A 14,079-nucleotide genomic window follows, 5' to 3' on the forward strand; every position below is an offset into this window, starting at 1 on the left:
GTTTAGAAATTATAAACTCCGTGATTTTTACAAAAATAAAAATTTTTTATTTGTTTACCTCTTAACAAAACTTGCTAAATATCGAAAATTTGAAAAATCTGATTCGCATAGCGGATGCAAAGAGATTGCAATTCTCAAAGTGAAGGCATCAAAAGTATAAAAACGGCTTGTAAAAGATATATTTTTGATAAAATTCTTTTAGAATTGCATTTCAGAGTCCTATGATAAACAAGTCATTAATATCTGGACACACTTGAAGCAAAAAAAAATAACCATCGATTCAGCATTTTAATTTTTGACTCATAAAAGAAAATAGAATTCCGCTTTAAAAACTTGAAATAAGTGTTGTTACAAAAATAAAAAGACTTTTCATTTATTTGCATCCTAATAAAACGAAGTTAGCTTGAAAAAAGAATAAAACATGATACTCTTATCGGATGTAAGAAGATTACATCTTTCGAAATATAGGCATCGGAAGAAAAAAAAAGGTAAATAAAAGATTTTAATTAAAGTTAATTATCGAAAAATCAAACCCATATAACTTTCTCACAAAATAACAGTTAAACATAGCATCCCAAGACGCTAAATGGCGATAAGTTTGAAGTGAACCAAGTTTGACGTTGTTAGCCGTATATGAAGCGATCACATTCCTTCCCCCCCCCCACTATTATTTGCAGTTCTAAGTTCATTTCGCTGTATATTATTGTTTATTAAATCATGAGTGGGGAGAAAATTGCTTATGACGCATTTTCAGAGAAGGTTGACCCTTTTTCAGAGAAGTTTATAACAACACCACTGCATAAAACAAACAAGCAAGATCATAAACCAAATTTTCAATAATTAATTTTTTTTTCAAAGAAACAAACAACAAGCATTATATTTATTTGGCCATAGTAGTTATTTATTGCTTACAAGAGTGACTATTTTTTTTTGCTAAGTTAGCAGATTTTGTATAAGCTGATACCTCTAATTTAACTTTAAAAAGGGTTCCAAAAATTATCGTGGAAATATATGGTTTTATGATTTGAGATTTGCTCTTTCAACAATTTGCGAAAATTCCGTTTTTGTTGATCAGAATTTTGTGAAATGTCCGTTTTGTTTGATGGGGATTTTGTGAAAGGTCCGTTTTGGTTGATCGGATTTTTGTGAAGGGTCCGTTAACGCACCCAAATTTCCTCTTGCCAGACCCCTGATGATCTAGATCCTCTTGCAACTGATTTGCTTGTTCTTCATTTTCTACAGTCCCCATAACTTTGACATCATCAGCAAAACAATTCATGTTCCCAGAAATATTTTTTTGAATATCGTTCATAAAGACAATGAACGAAACAGGCCCTAACACTGATCCTTGAGGAACCCCGCTTAAGACCTCACTCCAATTAGAATAATTTCCCCTTACAACTACTCTCTGTTTCCTTCCGGTCAGCCAATTTTTTACCCAAATGAAAGTTTTCCCTCCTATTCCTATATCAGCTAATTTGCTAAGTAGAGCAACATGCGGTACCTTATCAAAAGCTTTTTGAAAATCAATGTAAACAACATCTACAGGCTTCTTATTGTCCAAAGCCATGGTAACTTTGTCATAGAAATGTAATAAATTAGTTGCACAAGATTTACCTTTCCTGAAACTGTACTGAAAACTAGTCAATAGATTATTAGTCTATAAAAAATTTACAATATTAATTTTTATTAATGTTTCAAAACTTTTGCAAACCAACAAAGTTAGACTCACAGGTCTATAATTTCCTGCACTCCCTTTATACCCTTTCTTGAAGAGCAGTGTAATGTTAGCCAGCTTCTAATCCTCTGGCGCTGTCCCCCGAGTGATAAGAAGCATTCAAAATATTTACAATTACATCTGCTAATTCCTCTGCACATTCAACTAAAATTTTTGGATAAATATTATCAGGGCCCGGAGCCTTAGTCTCTTTAATTTTTTTCAAATGAAGTAAAACGTCATCCCTGGAAAATACAAAGTCCTCAAGCTGTACTATAGTTTGTGTCTTGCTGGTGTCAACTGTTGAGATACATTTGTTGTTATAAACACTCAAAAAGAGTTATTAAGAACATTAACAATATCACTATTGTCCTGAATTAAAATTCCGTGCTCATCAACCAGTGACCCAATATGACTATTTCGAACCTACCCCGAATTAGCATACGCAAAAAACCTCTTGGGATTCCTGTCTATGTTATCTGCCAGTGTTTGCTCCAACTCTCTTTTCTGAATCCGAACAGATGCTACTCAATCATGCTACTAATATGCTACTCAATCATGGATTTCAAAAAAAAAAAAAAGGCATAACTCAAAATTGCTAATTTTTGAAATAGGACGTTTTTGAAAGGAGAGAGCGAAATGTTATCTTGTGCTTAAAAATATCCCTGTGTAAAATAGTTCTGTGAAATTGCTGTCAAGTAACCACAATGTGCTTGGAAAATTTTAAACAGCCTCTTAAATATTTAATGAATTCAAATTGCTTTAATGACTTAGCTAAATATAAAAAACAAAAATTTTCATAAGCTCGAACTAGTAGTTTTGTTACTGTTATTTGACACCTATTATTGAGAGAAACAAAAATATTAACATGTAAAAAGTTCTTACAAACTTGACTTGATCATACAAAATTTCTTAACTTCTATAAAATATATACATTGAGGAAGTAAAAGATAAAAATATATATTCTCTCACCTGAATAACCGTTCCACTAAAGCAATAAATAAATTGCAGTATTTTAAGTTTAAATAATGCTTCTTTATTTATAGTACATTAATGTATTATTTTCATAAGGGAGATGGATGGGTCACATGTGTCTTATTACACGTCGGTCAATGCAGGAACGATCCTGGGTGCATGGTTACCATATTGGCAGCTTCATCTATTTCATGGCGAGTTCTTATCAATACGACGAACATGATGACGAAAAAAAGATGCGATACCATAAGCAATACAGTTGCAGTTTATTTTTCCTTTTTGGAAACACTTCCTGAAGGAGAATGTTCTTTCCGATTTTAAGTGTACTTTTTTTCATGTATTTGGTATTTTCAAGAATGGTAAACATCATTAAATGCAAATGTTTAAGAAAATAAACTGGTTCGTTCTGTATTCTAAAGTTATATATTTTGAATTATAAGAAAACAAACTAAATGACGTTAGTTTTTCCGCATTTTTTATGAAATTCCATTTGCACCAAAAAAAAAAAAATCTTTCCTAAATCAGAGATGCTCCTCCTCCCCCTCAAGAACAATGACGTCCCCTCCCCTCAAATGCATCCCCAAAATGAGATCCCCAGAAAAAGACAAAGACCCTTTTTAGCAAACCCTCCTCTCCCTAAAAGTTTCAATCAATCTGTCTGCTCTGAAGTCCCAGCACTTTATTTATCTATTTATTAAGAAGTTAGACAGCTTCACATAGATAGAGGACTGCGTACCAAGCGCCTTGCCTCCAGACACACACAGGAAAGATTTACAACACAAGAGAAGGAAATAACTCTCAGAGCACAGGCGGGAATCGAACCCACGATCTCCGGCGAAATGGGAAGATTGGGCGCCGACTATTGGGCGCCCGGAACGTTGGGCGCCGGGAACTTTGGGCGCCGAGCGTTTTGGGCGCCGGGAACTTTGGACGCCGAGCATTTTGGGCGCCGGGAACTTTGGCCGCCGAGCACTTTGGGCGCCGGGAACTTTGGGCGCCGAGCACTTTGGGCGCCAGGAACTTTGGGCGCCGGCAAGCGAATTTTGAAACCCTCTCAATTACAGTGCATTGGCGAAATTCGGAAGCTGCCAAAATGGTTGTCGAGAATTTCGCAGTGATAATTACAGACAAAGGGGTCCCCAAAAATATATTTCAATGGGCCTCTTAAACCCATAAATCAGCCACTGAAAACTAATCTTCTGGTAACTCTGAAGTAATTTGAAGTGAATATTTACCAAATACTTGAACTACCTATAATCTGTGAAAAGGTAATTGTTTCTTAGTCACAGTAATTATTACAATTGGCTAAAATCACATTGGTTTGCTCAAGACATGAATAAGTACAGAAATTCTTAATTTCTTAGTATTCCTGAACTGCTAATACTTCGTATAAGCAGGCTTGTCATTTTGAATTTTCCCAGGGTTTGAGGGGTGGGAGAGGGTGTTTACTCAATGCAAATTTTATTGAAGAAACTACAACCCCTTATATGTAACATTAATTTCTCAAAGCTAGGGGTGAGGCTTATGACCCTCCTAAATGACAGGCCTGCTTATAGAAAGTTTAAATTTTGACGGGGTCAACAAGAGGCCATGTCTGCCTGGTGTAAACCTAACCGGCAGCTCTGTAATGCTGTGATTAGGATTTGCGTAGCCTTCACAATATTCCCAGGTTAGATTTGCCCCAACTATAGTGGGCCTAGCTTGGAATCTAAGTGATATATTTATGGAGGGCTGGCAAGCCCTAGCTGACAAGGGGTCTACAGTGACTCCCAAAGGTCCCAGAATTTAAATAGTAAAACTTCATGCCATTTAAATTGAAATCTGTTTCTTAATTCAAAATTTTATATCATTGGCAACCTAATTGTAATAGAATCAAATTTATTAATTTTGAAAAAGGGCATAATGAGTTGTCAAAATTTTCAACTTAAAATGTATACTTTTTGTATAAGACATAGAAAAATAAGAATATTTTTGTACAAAAAAGATTCTTGGGCTCACAAAGGCCTGTTGAGTCAATGAAGTTTCAATGCCATCAGAATATAAATATGCAAGACCAAGACCTATATAAATTAAATAAATTAAATTGAATTGTGGTTTTCTACAAACTAAAGCTTTTGTAATCAAGGATTGTAGTGAGGTGATAGTGTTTCTAATGTTATCCTTATGCATAAAATTTAGGCCTCTTTTCAGAATTTTGCTACATAATACTAAATATCTTGCATAAAGACTTGGACACATCCAAATGGTATCGAGAATATTAGATGTGTCCCCTTTCAAAAATAAACATAAAAAGAACAAGGTATTTCTAAAAATTAATCGATTGATGGTTGTTTCGATTTCCAAGTTTTTACTGATGAGTTTAGCATTAGTAAAATTCAGTGCACCTTCAAACATTTATACTGCAGTGGGCAGGTAATTGACAGTATCTGCAGAAAGTAGTTTTCGAGATATTTGAAGCAACTTGTTTTGTATTCAATACTATCAATAGGGAAATGTTGGAATAAGACGTTTTTTTGCACTTTTTCTCAGCATGAAACAAATAAGCAAGCTTGTAAATTAAAGCTAACCTACAATAGGTGACAAAAATACAAAAACATTAAAAATCTTCAGATGTTACCCATAACTTGCCCACGGCAGTATACTTCTCCTTTGGGAGTTCATTGAAAAGGGAAAGTTAATGGTCTTTTGTTAAGTTGAAACTGCCATGGAAGTAACACAGGGTAATACAGCATCAAGAACACTTCTCTTTTGCAAACTCTCCACAAAAAAGTCATTTCTTTTGCAAAAGTGTGTTGTAACGAGACTTTTGTTTTGGGAAAAGTTTTACCAAACGTATATCTAGTGAAATCTAAATAATGAATAAAATTCTATATCATTCATATATTCTAACGATAGTTAATTTAATTGAGAAAGTAGCGCTTTAAGTGCTCCTCCTCATGAGCAAATGTAAAAAATGACATTTATTAAATTTAAAAAAAAGACCCAATTGGTACTATATCCCAGCGAAATCTAAAGAATAGATGAGTGTACTCATGCATGCACATTCAAATATATGCACCTATTAAATTAATATTTTTTGACACCTTTAAAATGTTTTACAGAAGTCTGGTACTTTCAAATTCAAAAATTTTGTATGTGATAGTTATTTAACATCTGTAGGGAACTCTGTATTGTTTTGAAACAAATGATGTTCGCAATAACTACAATAAAAATAAATACTGCAGTTAAAGCACTGAGGTGGTACAATTCTTCAAAAATAATACAGTAAACTTCTGATTATCAGCGGGTCGGTTGTCACAAGTGCCGCTGATAATAAAAATCGCGGATAAACCCCAAGAAGGCTAAAATGAGGGACAATAAGGTAAAAATTGTCCTCCCACAAAAATATAGTTGCATTGATGCGTCAATACTTTCTTCAAACTGAAAATTTATACAATAAAGTAAAAAAGTTTAGTATTTTTGCACAACGGAACTTGCATAAATAAAGAACAAGTGTTATGTACTATGTAGAAAGTATTGTCTGTCTTTCACGAGAAAAGTTCCCACCGTCAAGTCTGAGCCCGTCTACTGATATAGAATCAGACTTAGTTCATTTTCTGTAAGGGTTAGCAGGATGGCTTTCTGGGGCCATTTCGCCTCTCGTCTTCTCGCCTTTATGCAGTCATACGAGTTCTACATTAAGCTTCTCTTGGGAAAATGAGACGCACCTCGTTACTAGGGCAGTAGACAGGCGCAGACATTTCGGCAGTGGCTTTTCTCGTGATGGTCGGACAGTACAATAAATAAATGAAACAAAAATAAATGAGTTTATTTACAATTTTTAGACAAAAAACAGTCGTTGTTTCTACTTCTTACTGCAAAAACACGTTCCTGTTTGTTAAATGACTCGCAGATGATAGAGAGTTTATTGTAGTTTAATTTTTCTGCAAAAAATAGAAAAAAGTTAATAAAGCAAGTTTTGGAATAGTATTAGAAAAATTTCTGAATGGGTTTAAAACACTAAAAACCCACTCATTAGATATGACCCTGAACTAAACCCGCAGTGAGAATTTAGAAAGGAAAGGTTCCCCCAGGAGGGATGGTACATACCATTGCATTTTATAGAGAAAAAATTCAAAATCGATATTTCCAAAAGCTGGAGGGGAGCAATGACAAGCCCCCTGAATACACCCTTAAATAAACAAAATTAATTAATCATAATGCAGGGTCTTCCAAAAAGAATGATCTGCGAAAAATATTGAACGTCAACACTTCATATTAATTTTAAACTATGTAGATAATGAACCACTTTTTTAAAACCAAATTAAAGTGGTTGAAGTGTCCACGTTTTCGTTTTAAAAAACTAATGAAGCAAAATCAGGATTCTAAGATAATTTGATTTTTGCCATACTTTTTAATTAGTTTTTGAAAAGTTTTTAATGCACAGATATGTATTCAAAAAGTACTTTATTTCAGTGACTTTAATTACAGCACAACTTTTAAAGACAATTACATTGTTGAAGAAAAACATGTATGGAACAATTCAGCAGTAAGTTATCCAGGGCTAAGGTAGATATGCAATATACCGACAGCCTGGTTATGACATCTAGAGACTACAGTTTCGTCATTGTTATGGACTCATCAGTCTGGAACAGTCAATAACTAAGCTGGAGGCAGATGTCATCTCATTGATGCTTAGAGTGCCAACAGACTGGTAGCTAAATTAAAATTAACACACCAGCGAGAGTCCCCAGCAATGGTGCAGTTCAACTCGTCAATTGAAAGCAAAGCATGGGTAAAGCAGTTTACCACCTTTTAGCCAGGGCTAAGGTAGAACTACAGGCAACATACGGAAATCATCTCATTCAAGCTGAATGAGTCTCGTATCTGCCTCTCAACCTCGGTTCTTGAATATTTCAGACTGATGAGCCCATAACAAGGATGAAACTGCAGTCTCTGGATATCATGACTGGGATGTCAGTATATTGCATGTAGTTCTGCCCTAGCCCAGTCTTAAGGACGGTAACTTTCTGCTTTATACCCATGCATTGCCTTCGATTGTTTAGTTAAAGCACACCACTGCTGTGAACCCTTGTGATTTGCTCAATTAAATTTATTTACCGGTTTGTTGGCACTCTTAGCTTCAATGAGATGACATCTGCCTTCAGCTTGGTGATTGACCATTCCAGACTGATGAGTCCATAACAAGGATGAAATTGCAGTCTCTGGATGTCATACATGCAGAATTGACAAATGTGTAAAAAAAAATTTTTTTCTTCAAATCTTGCTCATAATCATCATTAACTTTCAAATTGGAAGCAGAAATCAAACAAAATGTTAAGTTCCTGTCTTGAATCTTGAAAGATATGCGGGCCTTTCTTGTAGTTTTCTCAATTTTTTTTTTGATGCCATATCACTTTGATCTGTTTGATTCTTATTTCACTGTTAATTAGCAATTGCAAAAACTTTTTGTTTCGAAGCAACTATCATTAAATGAAATACACTTACTAGCAGCAAGTTCACCAATAAGACAGGTAATTTAATTGATTTAATCTGCCATTACTAATAAGCCAGCTAGTGTCGAGAAAACAGGTGGTAACCAAGGCTGAGGATTTGGAGGAAAAATGACTCCGACTCTTTGACTTTGAAAAGATTAAGGTTTTGTCAAAATGTCTTCTGTTGAAAGGTTCTTCGTTCATAAGGGCGTAAGGATTGGTAGGGGCACCATGGGCTCTCACAACCCTTTGCATTGAATCTTATTCAGCTCCCTATTCTGCACAAAGTATGAAGTTGAGAAGACGATTGAATGTCATGGAGAAGCGTGCCATATCTTGCGCTCACTTAGGCTTCAGATCTGGCCCTTCCCCCAATTTTCCTTCCACTTCCACCGTGCCATGAATTCAAAATTAATTATAATGCAAGAATAATTAACTGCAAGCTCCTTCTGCAAACTTATATGGATTGCTTTGAACCTAAAAAAGAAAAACATGGGTGGCTCACATGTTGTAGGGTGCTTACTTTGGCTCAAGAGCCTCCCCCCCCTTTCCCCCGACTACCAATTACTTCTGAAGTGCTCCAAATTCAGAGTTAATTACAATACAATATGAATAGCAACCCCTTCTGCAAGTTTTCCGGATTGCTTCACATGCCATGAATGTAAGGGAAAAAAACGGAAACGAACAAGTTCAAAGGGTGCAAGAATGCACTAGCCAAGGCACTCACTTTGGCTCCCCTCCCCCCTCTAACTTAACTATCACAGGTGCTATGAATTCAAAGTCAATTATACAATATTTGCTGTAAACTCCTTTGATAGGGAATATTTTAATATAATTAAGATTTTGGTGCAATCTGCAAATTGTTATCAATTATCAGTTCATTCAGGCAAAATTAACAAGGCCGAAAAAAAAAAATTTTTTTTAGAGCTCTGAATATATTATTATCATTAGCATACAAATGAACTCACACCTATTAGACTATAATGATTTAGTACAGTTAAGGAGTGACACAAGCTCGGAGCATGAAACAATCGAAATGGAAAAGCTTACAGTTCCTGGGGCCAATGACTACTGATTGCGAGTAGTTGGTGGTAGCCAAACGTGTCATTTCAATTTTTTCTAGGAAATGGGGGGGAAGGAGTGTGCAAAGGCTAACACTGGTCGCTCAAATTCTCACGAGCCCCACAGAGCATATGAGCAGTGACTCAACATCTTTCCACCCATCCTTTCCCTTTTTATTTTTTCCTTTTTTTTATAAAACTAAAAACTGAGACAGATGAAGGTGAAATTACAAATTAAATGAAAAGGATTATATTCTTTCCTGGGATAAAATGTATTTCTTAAATCATTAAATGGTAGTATTTTTTACAGATTTTCTCACGACATTTTTATTGTTAAAAAACTTTTTGAACTAACTAAAATCTTCAACATTGTTCAGATAAAACTAATAAATTAAAACATCAACAACATAAGAGAAGTACACTCAGATCGTATTTCAGTTACTATTCTCAAAAATATAAAAAAAAAATCAACAGTCAAAGAAACTCATTTTGAAACAGCATGTATTATCTACCATGTTTAAATCTGTTCTGCGTCTCTTTCAATGTGAGTTTATTGCGAATGTTTACAGCAAGCAGAATTTTCCAAACATAACAACAATACAGACGTAAATTAAGATTCAGAAGAAACCCTACGAAAACGGAAATATTTCACAACACAAAAAACAGTAAATCGTGAAATTAAAACGAACTAAAACTTTAAACAGCAATATTTCGCATTGCAATTTCTACCTCACAATTTAAAGGGGCGGCTCTGTTTACATTTTACTCGGGGTTGCTTTAATGTATCCAGGTCACCATGCTGTTTAATAGAACGCGCTCGTTTTTATTTCTCATTTCCCCAATGTACTGTAATTGGTTTTGTTCGGCGATCCTAACCGGTCGACCACTGAGTAACCGGTTGCTAACCGCTGCGTGATCATTAGATGTCACGTGATCGATTAACCGGTAGCTACCAGTTGAGCTCGGCGAACGCAAGCATTCCTTGCGTTCTACAAACCTCACCGGTCGACCGGTTACTAACCGCAGCGTTCTATGATCAACCGGTTACCGTTCTAAGCAGTTGATTGGAGCACGTGATCATTAGCTGTCACGTGGTTAACTAACCGGTAGCTACCGTAACGTAAGCATTGAGAGCGTTTCAAAATTCGCCGCCGGGAACATTGGGCGCCGAGCAGTTTGGACGCCGGAAACATCGGGCGCCGAGCATTTTAGGCCCTGGGAACACTGGGCACAATATGCTCGGCGCCCAAAATGCTCGGCGCCCAAAGTTCCCGGCGCCCAAAGTGCTCGGCGCCCAAAGTGCTCGGCGCCCAAAGTTCTTGGCGCCCAAAATGCTCGGCGCCCAAAGATCCCGGCGCCCAATCTTCCCATTTCGCCAGTTAAAGCATTATTACGAGCAAAATTAGGACTTTGCAGCAGACATTAATAAAGTAACTGTCATGCAAGGTCTAAATTCAACTAGCATTGTGCTTTAAGTTTCCATGAAATCATTCATCTTCTCGCTATTCAGGATCAAACAATTGACATCTTCGTAAACTAACATGGAATCCTTCTGAAAAACAGATACATTAATAAACGAAAAATGTATTCATAATTCACAATACAAATTGGACCTTCAACTTTGGGCACATTGAAATAATTATTTTTATACTTATATCCACAGGAAGTTTGTGCATCAGATGAACTTTAAAACTGATTGCTGACTGCAAAGCATAGAGCCACCATTTCAAAGCTTCTAATGGTTGTTCTTGCTCATTGAAAGATCTAGTTAACGGTCTAGGAAGATTGGGCGCCGGTAACTTTGGGCGTCGAGCATTTTGGGCGCCGGTAACTTTGGCCGCCGAGCATTTTGGGCGCCGGGAACTTTGGGCGCCGAGCATTTTGGGCGCCGAGCACTTTGGGCGCCGGGAACTTTGGGCGCCGAGCATATTGTGCCCAGTATTCCCGGGGCCTAAAATGCTCGGCGCCCAATGTTTCCGGCGTCCAAAATGCTCGGCGCCCAATGTTCCCGGCGGCGAATATTGAAACGCTCTCAATGCTTACGTTACGGTAGCTACCGGTTAGTTAACCACGTGACAGCTAATGATCACGTGCTCTAATCAACTGCTTAGAATGGTAACCGGTTGATCATAGAACGCTGGGGTTAGTAACCGGTCGACCGGTGAGGTTCGTCGAACGCAAGGAATGCTTGCGTTCGCCGAGGTCAACTGGTAGCTACCGGTTAATCGATCACGTGACATCTAATGATCACGTGCTTAATATTAATACGAAAACCGGTTGATGATAGAACGCAGCGATTAGTAACCGGTTACTCAGTGGTCGACCGGTTAGGATCGCCGAACAAAACCAATTGCAGTACATTGGCGAAATGAGAAATAAAAACGAGCACGTTCTATTAAACAGCATGGTAACCTGGATACATTAAAGCAACCCCGAGTAAAATGTAAACAGAGCCGCCCCTTTAAATTGTGAGGTAGAAATTGCAATGCGAAATATTGCTGTTTAAAGTTTTAGTTCGTTTTAATTTCACGATTTACAGTTTTTTGTGTTGTGAAATATTTCCGTTTTCGTAGGGATTTTTCTGAATCTTAATTTACGTGTGTATTGTTGTTATGTTTGGAAAATTCTGCTTGCTGTAAACAATCGCAATAAACTCACATTGAAAGAGACGCAGAACAGATTTAAACATGGTAGATAATACATGCTGTTTCAAAATGAGTTTCTTTGTTGATTTTTTTTTTATATTCTTGAGAATAGTAACTGAAATACAATCTGAGTGCGCTTCTCTTACGTTGCTGATGTTTTAATTTATTGGTTTTCTCTGAACAATATGTTGAAGATTTTGGTTATTTCATAAAGTTTTTTAACAGTAAAAATGTCGTGAGAAAATTTGTAAAAAATACTACCATTTAATGATCTAAGAAATACATTTTATCTCAGGAAAGAATATAATCCTTTTCATTTAATTTAATTTCACCTTCATCTGTCTTAGTTTTTAGTTTTATTAAAAAAATAATAAAAAGGGGAAAGGATGAGTGGGAAGATGTTGAGTCACTGCTCCTATGCTCTGTGGGCCAGTTAAAGCATTATTACCAGCAAAATTAGGACTTTGCAGCAGACTTTAATAAAGTAACTGTCATGCAAGGTCTAAATTCAACTAGTATTGTGCTTTAAGTTTCCATGAAATCATTCATCTTCTCGCTATTCAGGATCAAACAATTGACATCTTCGTAAACTAACATGGAATCCTTCTGAAAAACAGATACATTAATAAACGAAAAATGTATTCATAATTCACAATACAAATTGAACATTAAACTTTGGGCACACTGAAATAAACATTTTTATCTGCATGTCCACAGGAATTTTGTGCATCAGATGAACTTGGAACTGATGACAGACCGGTGAAAACCCGCAATATCAAAGATTTAATTCATTGCTCCAACAGTGATGCTCACTGAAAGGTGAACTTATACTTCAGGTTTTATTGACAAATGTACCAGATACCCTACTAATTTAATAGAATAGTGTTTAATGCTTAAATAATTTAGCTCTCAGCAAACTACAAAAATCTTTCATTTGTTGCTGGACAAAGCTAACAGTTAAGTAGAGATTAAAAATGTGGCATATAATTTTAAGTAATTAATTAAACAGCTAAATAGTTTCAATTATTTAAGGATTAGGAAATAAGTATTTTACTCATAATAAACATTTATTTGTTACACCTCTATAATGCTGGATAAGAATAATACCTAAAATTCATGAATTTTGACAGTAAATTAAACAGCATACTGATTTCTGACACCAAGAATATGAAAATTAATAAATGTTCATTTTTAGCACATCCAGGAAGGCTAAAAGGGAGAATATTCAACAAGAAGAAAAGATATGATGGCTGAAGAAGTAATCTTAACAGGAAGAACCTTTATAGAGTTAATTTTTGAAAGAAATATTTTGCCAGGAAATTGAACAGCTAAATAGTTTCAACTATGCAATAGGAAAAGAAAATAAATGTCAGAATGAAGTCATTTGATGCTGAACTACACAGGAGACAGAAAGAATCCTTACTTAAGACTAGATATATCTGAAAGAAAGTTAATTTTGGCAGAAAATTAAATTTGCTTTAAATATTCCTAATTGTTCAAGGAATAAAAATGCTTAGTGCAATATACAATAGCGTTCATTAGAAGCACATCTTTGCACGCAAACGGGAGGAATCTGTCCTTAAGAATAGATGACAGGAATAAATCTAATTCTAGCAGTAATTAAATATAATTATACATCAAAATAGTTTTACTTAATCAAGGAAATTAAACAATTTACTCACGATAAGAGATTTCTAGTTGACGCAGATCTATACACGCTAAAGGCTGATAGGAACAATTCTGACAAAAGTCAACACGTCTGTTAATTTTGGATAATTAAGCAACTCAGTAGCTTCAATTATGCAAGGAAAAGGAAACAACTAAATGTTTCACAAAGGATAAACGTTTAATGATGTGAACATATTCATGCTTACAGGAAGAATCATTAAGGACGCCTGAAACAAATGAACGTTAATTTAGGCGGGAAATAAAAAGGAGCCTTACAGTTTCAATTATGCAAGGGGGGGGGGGGAAGCTAAAATCTCAATCACACGAGAAACGTTTATTTAATGTACACCTATGCAAGCTAACGTCTAACAACAATTTCCCAATATTAGATTAGATATCTGAAAAACGTCTAATTACGGCATAAATAAATATAAATTTTGCTCTGGATAGAAAGTACAGATGCACAGGATGGTAATCTAGAAAAAAACCCAAAGGCCTAGCCATAATAAATCTTAATACATGCTTTTAATTTCATGACC

The 14,079-nt window shown here is 35.7% G+C and overlaps 1 long non-coding RNA gene across 1 annotated transcript in view; it reads right to left on the reverse strand.

Moving 5' to 3' along the window:
• The window catches only part of LOC129218520 (uncharacterized), a 39,736-nt gene extending 36,924 nt beyond the window's left edge, over positions 1 to 2,812 (reverse strand). Inside the window, exon 1 of the long non-coding RNA XR_008580335.1 lies at positions 2,690 to 2,812. This is a non-coding gene — a long non-coding RNA (uncharacterized LOC129218520). The remainder of the gene's footprint in view (positions 1 to 2,689) is intronic.
• Positions 2,813 to 14,079: the final 11,267 nt, after the last annotated feature.

This window comes from Uloborus diversus, chromosome 3 (genome assembly GCF_026930045.1).
Source record: "Uloborus diversus isolate 005 chromosome 3, Udiv.v.3.1, whole genome shotgun sequence".
Lineage (NCBI taxonomy): Eukaryota > Metazoa > Arthropoda > Arachnida > Araneae > Uloboridae > Uloborus > Uloborus diversus.